Source organism: Mobula birostris, chromosome 4, assembly GCF_030028105.1.
Source record: "Mobula birostris isolate sMobBir1 chromosome 4, sMobBir1.hap1, whole genome shotgun sequence".
NCBI classification, from domain to species: Eukaryota; Metazoa; Chordata; class Chondrichthyes; order Myliobatiformes; family Myliobatidae; genus Mobula; species Mobula birostris.
Genome location: NC_092373.1, coordinates 26,865,250 through 26,878,865, shown reverse-complemented (window position 1 = coordinate 26,878,865; position 13,616 = coordinate 26,865,250). Strand labels below are relative to the sequence as shown.

The 13,616-nt window shown below is 43.9% G+C and overlaps 1 protein-coding gene across 3 annotated transcripts in view; it reads right to left on the bottom strand.

The window, feature by feature from the left end:
- The window catches only part of LOC140196225 (transcription factor Dp-2-like), a 275,695-nt gene extending 267,433 nt beyond the window's left edge, over positions 1-8,262 (bottom strand). For all 3 annotated transcript variants that reach the window (XM_072255038.1, XM_072255039.1, XM_072255041.1), the window contains exon 1: positions 7,825-8,262. The gene's annotated coding sequence lies outside the window, so the exon portion shown is untranslated. The remainder of the gene's footprint in view (positions 1-7,824) is intronic.
- Positions 8,263-13,616: the final 5,354 nt, after the last annotated feature.

Below are 13,616 nucleotides of genomic sequence, written 5' to 3'. Positions count from 1 at the left end.
GCAGGTAAAACAGCACTGATCACATTATTATTAATTCTGTAGACTAATTAAAGGATTTGCTTATCATGTATCAGACTCTCCAGTCACTCAGGACACTACAGTGACATCCAGGGACCCACCCTGCGGTCAATGTCTGACTAGAATCCTTCAGTTAAGAAGCCCTGCTTTAAAGAGGCCATCCAGACCCAAGTGAGGGTGGAGACGTGACTAACTAAGATAACAAGGTTGAGCTGGAATATGTAATGGGAAAACTGAAACACATATCTGAGCCAAGATATGAAGACAATAGAGTGTTGACACACTATGCTGAATTAGCTGATGCCAGTTGCTGCTCCATAAATGAATTTAGCAATCGCTGGTTACAATTCCCCAATCCTCCTTCATATTGTAACTTGAAATGGCTTACGGCAGTTAATGAGAGGAAAAAATGCTCAGCCAAATGACAGCAGCATTCAAAGGGCAGGTAATCATTTCCCTTTACTCTATCCTCTACGTTCCATTTCTTTTAACTCGTTACCACCCTTCCAAGTTTCAGAAGTTATATCATGACCTTCAATCCCTCTTACTTCCAACCCCTTGTTGAGCAGCTATTTACCTGTCCCCGCATCCAGTCCGATCTCTCTATCCACTCAAAACCCTACTGATTTTGTTGGACCTTCTTGACGCATACTCATCCTCACATCAGCCCGACATAAATCCTCAAACACCCAAGTCAGGTTCTGTTCCAAAGCGTCCACTTCTGATTGGCTACTGTCGTTGGCCTAGCCTCTAAGCACTTCTGATGCTCATCTCCCTCCTGCAACCCATTTCAAAGCCCCTGACCGAATCACAGCCCAATGCTACCATACAACTACTCATGCACTGCCACCAGCGAGAGAAGCTGGCTTACTTTCCTTGGAACACTCACAACGTGCTGGAGGAACTCAGCAGGTTGGGCAGCATCCATGGAAAAGATCGGTTGATGTTTTGGGCCAGAACCTGAAACATCGACCAATCTTTTCCACGGATGCTGCCCGACCTGCTGAGTTCCTCCAGCGTGTTGTGAGTGTTACTTTGACCCAAGCATCTGCAGATTATTTTGTGTTTACTTTCCTTGGATACTGTTTCATCATCCTTCCAAAATAACACTGCACAATCAGAATCAGGTTTAATATCACTGACATGTCATGAAATTTGTTATTTTGTGGCAGCATTACAGTGCAATACACAAAAAATACTATAAATTATAATAAGAACTATATATTATGAAGAGAATGAAAATAGTGAGGTAATGTTCATGGGTTGGTTCATTGTGCATTCTGAAATCTGATGGCAAGGGGAAGAAGTTATTCCAAAAATGTTCAGTATGTGTCTTCGGGCTCCTGTACTTTCGTTCTGATAACAGTAACAAGAAGAGAACACGTCCTGGATGATGGGGGTCCTGAAGACGTCCTCAATGCTGGAGGGGCTACGTGGTCAGCACTAGTTAAGTTGGCAGAAATTTTATCTACATAAATCAACATTTCTAGGCTAACAGTTCCGATCAATGCTGAGTTCAGCTTTAAGAGGAGCTGACTTTTAGATGAGATGTTAAACTGAGACTGTCATTAGAAGCCTCACTTCGTCTCAAAAATGGTTTTAGAAGACTCCAATGCAGAATTTAAAAAAGGGGCAACTGATTTGTCCCTGAAACCTTAGCCAAGTATTTATCCTGTATTCAAATATAAAATTATTAACTAATTACTGTCTGTGAGAGCTTGCTTTCTGCAAATTAGCTCCCTTTACCAGAAGGCCCAAACGTACATCATTAGCTGTAGAATGTTCTAAAGAAGAATGAATGGTGCCACAGAAGTGCAGACCCTCCATTTTTTTGGTATAAAAAGCCGATAGTTAAATGCTGAACAAATGTTCTCCTCCTCGCTGATGATCAACATTGGTGCACCTCAGGGGTGTGTGCTTAGTCCACTGCTCTACTCTCTATATACACATGACTATGTGGCTAAGCATAGCTCAAATACCATCTATAAATTTGCTGATGATACAACCATTGTTGTAGAGTCTCAGGTTGAGATGAGAGGAGCGAGTATGCTAACTAGTGGAGTGGTGTCACAGCAACAACCTTACACTCAACAATTGTGGACTTCAGGAAGGGCAAGATGAAAGAACACATACCAGTCCTCACAGAGGGATCAGAAGTGGAGAGAGTGAGCAGCTTCAAGTTCCTGGGTGTCAAGATCTCTGAGAACCTAACCTGGTCCCAACATATTGATGCAGTTATAAAGAAGGCAAGACAGCGGCTATACTTCATTATGAGTTTGAAGAGATTTGGTATGGCAACAAATACACTCAAAAACTTCTATAGATGTACCATGGAGAGCATTCTGACAGGCTGCATCACTGTCTGGTATGGGGGCGGGGGGGCGGAGGGGCTACTGCACAGGACTGAAAGAAGATGCAGAGGGTTGTAAATTTAGTCCGCTCCATCTTGGACACTAGCCTACAAAGTACCCAGGGCATCTTCAAGGAGCGGTGTCTCAGAAAGGCAGCGTCCATTAATAAAGACCTCCTGCACCCAGGGCATGCCTTTTTCTCACTGTTACCATCAGGTAGGAGGGACAGAAGCCTGAAGGCACTCACTCAGTGATTCAGGAACAGCTTTTTCCCCTCTGCCATCCGATTCCTAAATGGACATTGAACCTGCGAACACTACCTCACATTTTTAATATATATTATTTCTGCTTTTTGCATGATTTTTAATCTATTCAATACACATATACTGTAATTGATTTACTTATTTATTTTTTTCTTCTTCTGTATTATGTATTGCCTTGAACTGCTGTTGCTAAGCTAACAAATTTCACTATACATGCTGGTGATAATAAACCTGATTCTGATTCTGAATCTGTCTTTCCTCTCTAGTGTCAAGCTGCTGCTCCATCGTCAGCTTAAAGGCCTCGAGTCCAGAGGCCTACTTCAGGTCAGACACCCAGTGTAAGAGTGAACAGAACAATTAACCAAGATTGATTAACTAAGCGATAAACTGAGGGGATTTCAGTGGGCAAAATAAAACCAATTTCACTGGAAACTTGTTAAGACACACCTGCTTTAGCTGGTCAGTGAAGATTGCATTGGAATCTAGTTTTTGCAACCACAGGTTCTGAAGCATGAAATTCTCAAAAAAAAAAATTACCAGCTGCTGCGTTGCATCAGTTCATAATCCGTAAGCAGCATCTAGTGGTTACTGCAGCGCTTATGCAGCTGGTAACTGAATACGTTGGGTTTAGTCACTCAGCCTTTTGTAGTATATTGCCACCGTTACAGTTGTGTGTGTGTGTGTCTAACTTGCTACAAGTCAGCTGGATCCATTGAGGAAGATGGGGAGAAGTTCAGAACAGGAGTTCAGCATCAGTTCTTTGAGCAAACACGACTTGCATTTCTACAGTACTATTTGCATCAAATATCCAGAGCGCCACCTAGTCAAGGGCAAAACACAGTCGTTATGTTTAAAGTCCGCAAAGCACACTGTGCAGAATAAAAGTTGCTGGTGAACGCAGCAGGCCAGGCAGCATCTCTAGGAAGAGGTACAGTCGACGTTTCGGGCTGAGGGCCTTCGGCAGGACTAACTGAAGGAACAGCTAGCAGGAGATTTGGAAGTGGGAGAGGGAGGGGGAGATCCAAAATGATAGGAGAAGACAGGAGGGGGAGGGATGGAGCAAAGAGCTGGACAGGTGATTGACAAAAGGGATATGAGAGGATCATGGGACGAAAATGGGGAGGGGGGAAAGCCCAGAGGATGGGCAATAATAGATGGGGTACGAGGGGGAGGTGGGGCATTAATGGAAGTTAGAGAAGTCAATGTTCATGCCATCAGGTTGGAGGCGACCCAGATGAAATATAAGGTGTTGTTCCTCCAACCTGAGTGTGGCTTCATCTTTACAGTAGAGGAGGCCGTGGATAGACATATCAGAAAGGGAATGGGACATGGAATTAAAATGTGTAGCCAGTGGGAGATCCTGCTTTCTCAGTGTTGCTTGAAATTCCAGCATCTGCAGATTTCCTCATGTTTGCTGTGCAGAATAAGCTTGGTTTTCCCTCAACCCTCCATGGATTCATTCCAAGGTGCATGCATGACTCTCCAAATACATGTCTGGGGCACCTGGTTGCATATTGATATTTGCACTCACCCTTTTACGATTGTGCTTTGAAATACACAGCATTGAAAGGGTTTTTGATGTATTCCACCTCCTGATACACATTTCTTTGGCTTTCAGCAATACAAAAACACTAGCCTGTTTTACCAATCAGTCCACTGTGGCACTTCAAAGCCATCTGCCACCTTTTCCTACCCCCCTCAATATCTCTTAGTTATTAACAATCTCACACTCACATTTCAAATTAAAGACCAACATAGTATTAATCGTTATTTGCCGAGTTCCATATTGTTACAGACTTCTTTATGCAGAACGATATTCAAACTTCATTCCTGAAAGGTTTGCCTTTGATTTTTAGATTAATTCAAGGAGCCAGCCACAAGAGCTTTCCTCTGCACCATCGGTCTCCCTTTGATATTATAAAATTATTGACCTTCTTTTAACCTTCCATTCCCCAAATCTTTTAAATTAGAGCCATTTGTAGTGATGGGGGTGTCCCATGGTCATTCCACCATGATTGTAATAAATTTGGAACGACAACTATGCACCAACATGGATGCGAGGCACAAAAGAATAAAAGTTTGTAAGCTTAACTATTCTGTTAACACCTGTGCAGAATATTATCAGTAGGCGAATACATATTCTGAACAGAAACATTTACCATCTATAATATACCCAAAACTCAAAAGCCACATTTTAAGATGTTGGCTTTCAACTTGTATGCAGTTTCACTTGACAACTGTCTAATGGACCAAATTCAAACCGCTGTTAGAGCAATCGCTCTTGGTCATTACATCAAACTGCGAGACAAAGTAGATGTCAAGCTTACAACCAGTTTTTTTTTAACCCAGCTCCTGATTCAATCTGCTAGTAAGCACAAAGAGAGTCAGTGTCTGGCATAGCATTGATCATTTTTGCTCCTTGTTGTATTCATTGCTCCAGGATACTCAAACAATTTGGTCAAAGTTATGTTTTACTTTCCTGTTTCAAATTTTTGAGAGTCAGTTTCTTCACAAGACTCTTCTCGAGCTTCTGTTAGAATTGTAGAGTCACGGAGTCATGCATCATGGAAGTGAGCAGTTCAGCTCAACTGGTCCAAGATTCACATCTATCTAAGCAACACAAACGAAACGCTGAAGGAGCTTAGCAGGCCAGGCAGCATCTATGGAAAAGAGTGAACAGTCGACGTTTCCCGCTCAGAACCTTCATCTGAACTGGAAGAAAGGATGAGAAGTGAGAGCAAGGTCGCGGGAGGGGAGGAAGAAGAACAAGGTGATGGGTGATAGGTGAAACAGGGAGAGTGGGAGGGGATGAAGCTGGGAAGTTGACTGGTGAAAGAGATAAAGGACTGGAGAAGGCAGAATCTGATAGGAATGGACAGAATTCCATGGAAGAAAGGGAAGGGGGAGGAGCACCAGAGGGAGCTGATGGGCAGATAAGGAGATAAGGTGAGGGAGGGAAATGGGAATGGGGAATGGTTCAGGAGAGGGGGTGGGCAATTGGCAGAAATTGGAGAAATTGATGTTCATCCCATCAGATTGGAGGCTACCCAGATGGAATACAAAGTGTTGCTCCTCTAACTTGAGCGTGGTCTCATCACGGTAGAAGAGGAGGCCAGGGACTGACATGTTGGAATGGGAATGGGAAGTAGAATGGAAATGGATGGACAAGAGGAGATCCCACTTTTTCAGACGGATGAAGCATCTGCAGATCTTCTTGTGTTCACATCAATCTAAGCTAGTCCCATTGCCCACGTATGGCCCACATCCCTCAAAACCCTTCCCATGTACCAGGCCAGGTACCTTTTATTCCTTAAGATACCAAGAGGAACCTATTCAAACAGACATTGAATACCTATACTCTTTCCAGTTGACACAAAGACATTAAATAAAACTCAAGATCAGCATTTTATCTAGTTGGATACAAACTTTTGCAATATCCATATCCTGTCACCAACTCAGCAAGCATACAAAAAAAAAACAGAGGCATATATTTGACTTCAGAATATCACTTTTGCTATTTTAATGTGCACAACCGAGTAGCTAAAGTCATAAATAAGACTACGCCCAGCTATAGTTCTAAAGTTCGGCTGAAATAGCTTAACCTGCAAAAGAGCGAACACCAGTAGACACAGATTCCCTAATATAGAGGGCATAAACTCGCCTTGAATTCCTACTCTCACCTTTGGGTGAAGTCAGCAAAAGGTAGAAAAAGAATGTAATGCCTTTTGTAAAGTTATAACCTTCTGCACTTGAAGCTGATTTTCAGAGTTACTGGACGGAGGCTTGGGCGAGGGGTCAACAATCACTAACAGAACCACACTATCCAAGGAAGCTTTCCTTTCGAAGGAAAAACGAGAGAGAATTTGGAAATAGAAGTCAGGGTGGGGTGATTGATGCAGATTCAGATCATGCATACGCTTTTCAACCCACGTAAATCTCAGTTTTGAATAATTTTTTACTTCCAGTGCCGTGCTGATTTCTCATTTCTGGAGTACATCCCAGGTGTAGACAGTTCCTTGGTAACGTCACTGCATTCGCATACTCCCAAACCTCCCTCCCTCCGAGTTTAGAGCCCAATAGTCGTACTATTCACACTTCCATAACCGTAACTTTAAATAATCATTTTTAGCACTACCAGACAATACTTTGACATATATTAGGATTAAACATAATCATCGCATATCGACTCCTAACCTTCCCCAATCCCCTTCAGATGTCCAGAGCACCCAAACACCTGGCAGCATACAAACAGTACTTCTGTTTTCGGGTAATGTAGTAATCTATCCGAACACGAAAAGGAGCACGTTATACTGAAACTTTGTCAGGAAGTATATATATTGAACTTTCTGATCCCCTCTTCTCTCCACCCTCTGATATTTCACTCTGCATGTTTTGTTTTGGTAAAAGGAATCAACGGATCAAGAATGTTCTGACGGAAGAAGCAACTTATTTTTATCGCGTAGCAGTGGCTGTAGTTTGGAGCAAGCCACTAATTAAATAGCAAATGCTTCACGTACTGGCCGATCTCCACACGAAGATGCTTATGGCCTTGCCAAGAAATAAGACTCCCAAGAAGAGCAAAATGGTATAACAAGTAAACTTCTCTGATTAACTTTGGCCACCTAACAAAAATGTTGAAATGCACATTCTTATAAGAAATTAATTTAAATTAAAGCACTTTTATTTTCAAATCAGCAAAAGGAGCAAGTTTCAACATGGACAGCCAAAATAAATGCATTCATTAAATTGTTATTTTACTCCCTTTCCAGGACCTATAAAATTTCAAGTTAGATTTAAAACATGCCTTTAAAATCAAAAAGGAAACGAGCAAAATTGGACCAACTATGTACGTATTCTATAACAATCTGATTAACAAGTTTACTATACCAAACCAGAAAAAAATACACGAAATTTTCTGCACTCGTTTTTAAAACCGAGGACGAAGATTAAAGACTGACATATTAAATGCATTTACTGACAAGAATAAACGATATCCAAAACTATGCTTTCCACCGCTGTCGGGGGAGGAGCTTACCAATAATAATAAAAACATTAATTTTCCGAGTTTCTTTAAATGCATGGCCTTACAAAGTCTACGTGCTCATATTTTTGTCCCAAAGATCACTTATTCTCGTGTACGCACGTCCTCCCCACCCTGCTTCTCGGGCAGATAAACTGCATCAGTCACTCACCATCATTCTATCTGCTCCAAGAAGTCTCCGGGAAGTTGGCAGCAATCAGCTGGCACAATCTGTCACCAGCTCCTGCCAAAGACGGAGAGGTTTCAAACGAAAACAGAAAACCTCTACACTAGCCCTCGATCAATTGGATTTCCGGATTCACAAGGAAAAACGAAAAAGAAACGTCGAACTACGATGTCAAAACAGAAACAAACTTTTGTTCTTAAAAACACTCATTTCTAATATTTGTATATTGAGAAATAACGACGATTTTCTTCTTTTAATAAATCCTTTCCAAAAAAAAGTCCTGAAATTTCATGCGCTACTTCAACATAGATATTATTAAGAGAATCAGCTGCCAATTAAATGTTTCAAATAAAACAAAAAATAATACAAACACAAAATGAGGGAGCTTCAATGTAACAACATCCAGCCAGGCAGCCCTCGCACTCCCGCCTCCCAGCCGCCGCACGCACCCACTTCTCATTGGACGGCCGCCGCACGCATCCACTCCTCATTGGACGGCCTCCGCATGCGTCGCAGCAGCGCCCCGACCACTTGGACGCTCTGTCCTCAGAACTCGCAGCTGATTGGACCTTGGCATTCTGTATGTAAACGAATGGTTACAGCGCGGCCTGAATGGATACAAAGGCAGCGCGCGGCGGCCCAGGGCATCGGTGGGGCAGAGGCCAGTCAGAGGAATACACAGGGCAGGGAGACGAACGATTGAAGTAGACGGGGGCAAACTGACCAAGGGGGCTAAAGTGATAGTTGTGACACAAAACTGGCCCCAAAGGGTACAGAGAGAGCACACGGCGGCCCAGGGCAACGGGAGCGGAGGAAAGAAAACATCAATGCAGAGTTATGGTTATGACAATCGTGGCGGGATGGGGGGGGGGGAGGTGGTGGTGTGCCAATACCAGCGGAAGAGCAACAGGTATGACTTTGCAAGCACATAAACGAACAGAACTGTGCAAACCAAAATTGACAGCACATAACCCTTCGGCCCATCATGCTCATGCTAGTCAAAATGTAGCTACTGAAGTACTCCACCTTCATGACTATGGCCCTGTTCCCTTCAGGTTTACGAATAACCAATAACTAAGCATGATGATTGTTAACCACGAGGTTCAGCAGACGCTGGAGATCCAGAGCAAATGCTGGAGCCATCAGCAGGAGCGGTAGCATCCACGAAAATGAATAAGCAGTTGGCGTTTCAGGCTGAGAATCTTCTTCAGGACTGGAAAGGAAGGGGGAAGATGCCAGAAAAAAGGGTGGGGAGGGAAAGGAGAACTAGCTAAAAGATGACAGGTGAAGCCAGGTGGATGGGAAAGGTAAAGGGCTGGAGAACAAGGAATCTGATAGGAGAGGAGAGTGGACCATGTGAGAAAGGGAAGAAAGAGGAGCACTGGGGGAGGTGATAGGCAGATGAGGAGAAGAAGCCAGGGTGGGGAATAGAGGAATGGGAAGGGAATTTTCTTATCGAAAGGAGCAATAGATGTTCATGCCATCAGATTGGAGGCTAACTAGATGGAATATGAGGTGTTGCTCGTATACGCTGAGAATGGCCTCATCATAGCAAAAGAGGAGGCCATGTCGGAATAGGAATGGCCACCGGGAAATTCCGCTTTTGTTGGAAAGTTTACATCAGGTCTCACCAATATGGAGGAGGCCACATCTGGAGCACCAGATACAATCAAGGACCCCAACAGATTTGCAGGTTGCCTCATCTGGAAGGACTATTTGAGGCACTGAATGGAGGAAACGGTGGAGGTGAATAGGCAGGTGTAGCATTTCTGTCTCTTGCAGCGATATGTGCTAGGAGGGAGATTAGTGGGGAGGGACAAATGGACAAGGGACTCATGGAGGGAGCAATCCCTGTGGAAAACGGAGATGTGGGGCGGGAAAGTAACAGTGTGTTTGGTGGGAGAATCCTGCTGAAGTTGGTGGAAGGTGTGGAGTATGATGTGTCGAATGTGGAGGCCCATGGGGTGGTAAGTGAGGACAAGTAGATGTCTATCCCTGTTAAGGCAGTGGGAAGATGGGGCGAGCTCAGATGGAGGCGATGTGGGTGAGGGCAGCGTCAGCGATGGAGGAAGGGGAACCCCATACTTCAAAGAAGGAGGACGTCGCTGATGAATGTTGGCACAAAAGGTTCCGCAGATGCTGGAAATTGTGAACGTCAGACACAAAATACTGAAGGAACTGATTTTTACTCCTGATGAAGAGTCTCAGTGCAAAACATCAACTCGAGTTGCTCCAGCACTCTATGTGTCTTTCACGTTATGAATGTTACTGCTCTTCCATCCATTCACCTAATGAGTTCGTCCTCTTGGGGAAGAAGCAGGTCATTGCTCCCTCTAATTCCATCTACTATCTTAAATCTAAGAACAGTCTCTGCTGAGGGAAATGTGTTATTTCTGTTCAGAATAACTAGCCTCTTCTGAGTTATTAAAAAAAAATAAGTAGCTCTAAACTTTCTGTGTTCTAAAGATAACAACGCATCTCATTAATATTTCCTCATCTTCACTTTTCCGGTCCTCAGAGTTCTGTAATCTCTCTAAGAATAATAAATGATCTCTGTAACATGATCCCAACTATACACTTTATCCTCCTCCTTAAACAGCTGTTCAGGGTCAAGGGTGACTTCTGTGGATTCAGAGTTAAATTAACTTTAATGGAGACACAAGGGATTGCAGATGTTGCAATCTGGAGGAACTCAGCGAGTCGGGCAGCATCAATGGAGGGAAATGGGCCCATCAGTGCTACCCGAGGCCTGAGTTCCACCAGTTCTTTGTGAGTTGCTCCGAGTTCCAGTCAAGTTTAGTGTCCTGTGATGAGGTACAGGTTAAAATAAAAACAAACTTGCTTGCAGTGGCAGCACAGGCCACACATAAGGTTTATATGTAGGCATCCGTTAGTCTCGTAAGGCCATGGATTTGCGCCTTGTAAGGTTTCCAGGGCACAGGCCTGGGCAATGTTGTATGGAAGACCGGCAGTTGCCCAGGCTGCAAGTCTCCCCTCTCCACGCCTCCGATGTTGTCCAAGGGAAGGGCATTAGGACCCATACAGCTTGGCACCAGTGTCATCGCAGAGCAATGTGTGGTTAAGTGCCTTGCTCAAGGACACAACACGCTGCTTCCGCCAAGGCTCGAACTAGTGACCTTCAGATCACTAGACGAATGCCTCAACCACTCGGCCACGTACCAACACCCTTCTACATAGTCCTCTAAGTTTCTATCATCCATGCGTCTATCTAAGAATTTCTTAAATGCCCTTAAAGTATCTACTTCTATCACCACCCCAGATAGGGCATTCCACACACCCACCATTTTTTATGTAAAGAATTACCTCTGACAACCCCCCCAAACCCCAGCACCCTCCCCTTTCCTTATGGGTTGTGAAGACCATAAAAGATTGGAGCAGAATTAGGCCATTCAGCCCATTGAGTCTGCTCCAGCAACGGCTGACCCTGGATCCCATTCAACCCCATACATCTGCCCTCTTACCAGATGCCTTGATGCCCTGACCAATCAGGAATCATTATCTTCCGTTTTGAAATACCCATGAACTTGGCCTCCGTCGCAGTCTGTGGCAGAGCATTCCAGACATTCACCACTCTTTGGCTAAAAAAATTCCACCTTCTGTTCTAAAATGTAGGCTCTCTATTTTGAGGCTGTGCCCTCTTGTTCTGGATAACCTCACCAGAACTAGAGGAAGAAGTGAAGAACGGCCTTGTCCTGAAACGTCGAATGTTTATTCATTTTCAAAGATGCTGCTTGACCTGCTGAGTTCCTCCAGCATTTTGTGAGTGTTACCTTAACATTATGCTCCTCTGTATTAGCCATTTCTGTCCTGGGAAAAAGTCTCTGGTGATCTACTCGATCTATGTCTCTTATTATCTAGTACACCTCTATCATGTTTTTCGTTCCAAAGAGAAAAGCTCTACCTCACTCAGCCTGTCTTCATAAGACGTGTCCACTAATTCAGGCAGCACCCTGATAAATCTCCTCTGCACCCTCTCTAAAGCTTCCACATCCTTCCTATAATCAGGTGACCAGAACCGAGCTGTTGAATATTCCCGGAGTCTAGGCAGGTGCAAAGAAGTTTTGCTGGTACACTGCCAAACTGGATTTGAATAGATAGTGTCAACAAAAGATTTTGGCTTAATAGAAAGTCAGCTTAGCACCGGTGTTGTCGCAGAGCAATATGTGGTTAAGTGCCTTGCTCAAGGACACAACACGCTGCCTCAGCCAAGGCTCAAACTAGCGACCTTCAGATCACTAGACGAACGCCTTAACCACTTGGTCACGCGCCAACACACACATAAATTAAGTGAAGATATTTGGTAGAGACCTGGCAAGAGCACCATCTTTGATTGCCTTTGAGAAGGTAATGGTCACCCACTTTCCTGAACCCCTGCAGTCCTTATCATTCGATGTGTATTTTGTAGATGGTACACACAGCAACCACTGTGCATCTAGAGGGGTGGGGAATGGGCACCTAGGGTGGTTGATCAGGTTGTGATCAAATAAGCTGTTTTGCCCTGGTTGGGATCCTGGAGGGGAATTTAGAGACAAATAGGCACTTAAGCTCCAACAGATACTGAAGGACATGCATTTAAGCGGAGAGGGTGAAAGTTTGAAGGAGACGAATGGGGATTTTTTTTACATACAGGGTGGTGGATCCCTGCAATCTATTACCAGGGCTGTTGGTGGAGTCAGATATCATAGAGCAACTTAAGAGGCTCTTAGATAGACAGACATTGAACATAGAACAGTACAGGCCCTTCGGCCCACAATGTTATGCCGACCCTTAAACCCTGCTTCCCATATAACCCCCAACTTAAATTCCTCCATATACCTGTCTAGTAGTCTCTTAAACTTCACTAGTGTATCTGCCTCCACCACTGACTCAGGCAGTGCATTCCACGCACCAACCACTCTCTGAGTAAAAAATCCTTCCTCTAATATCCCCCTTGAACATCCCACCCCTTATCTTAAAGCCATGTCCTCTTGTATTGAGCAGTGGTGCCCTGGGGAAGAGGCGCTGGCTATCCACTCTATCTATTCCTCTTATTATCTTGTACACCTCTATCACGTCTCCTCTCATCCTCCTTCTCTCCAAAGAGTAAAGCCCTAGCTCCCTTAATCTCTGATCATAATGCATACTCTCTAAACCAGGCAGCATCCTGGTAAATCTCCACTGTACCCTTTCTAATGCTTCCACATCCTTCCTATAGTGAGGTGACCAGAACTGGACATGGGATAATGACATGATGTCAGCAAAAGAGATTAATTAAGCATTTAAATACTAATTTAACAGGCTGAAGGGCCTGGTCTTGTGCTGTACTGTTCTGTGTTCTGAGAGAATTCCTTTACCCAGAGGGCAGTGAACCTGTAGATTTCACTGCCACAAATGCTGCGGAGGCCAAGTCATTAGGCATATTTAATGTGCTGGATTAGTAAGGGGATGAAAGGTTGCAGGGAGAGTGCAAGGGAAAGGGGTTGAGAGTGAAAATTATTCAGTGATGGTCAAGTGGTGGAGCAAACCTGATGGGCTAAGGAGTCTAATTCTGCTCCTGCAGGACTGTGCAACAGTCTAAGGCACATGCAGATAGCCATGGTGCCTAGGACTTTAACATAGCACTGTATATTGGTTAAATTATCAATGTGGGTGGGAAAAAGAATTAAGAATACTTTGCTTTGTCATAGCTCAGTAGTACTAAGTGTTATTTGGTAAATGGAAAAATGTGCAGAAGTCTTAGTTATATGTACAGTGCCTACAAAAAGTATTCACCACCA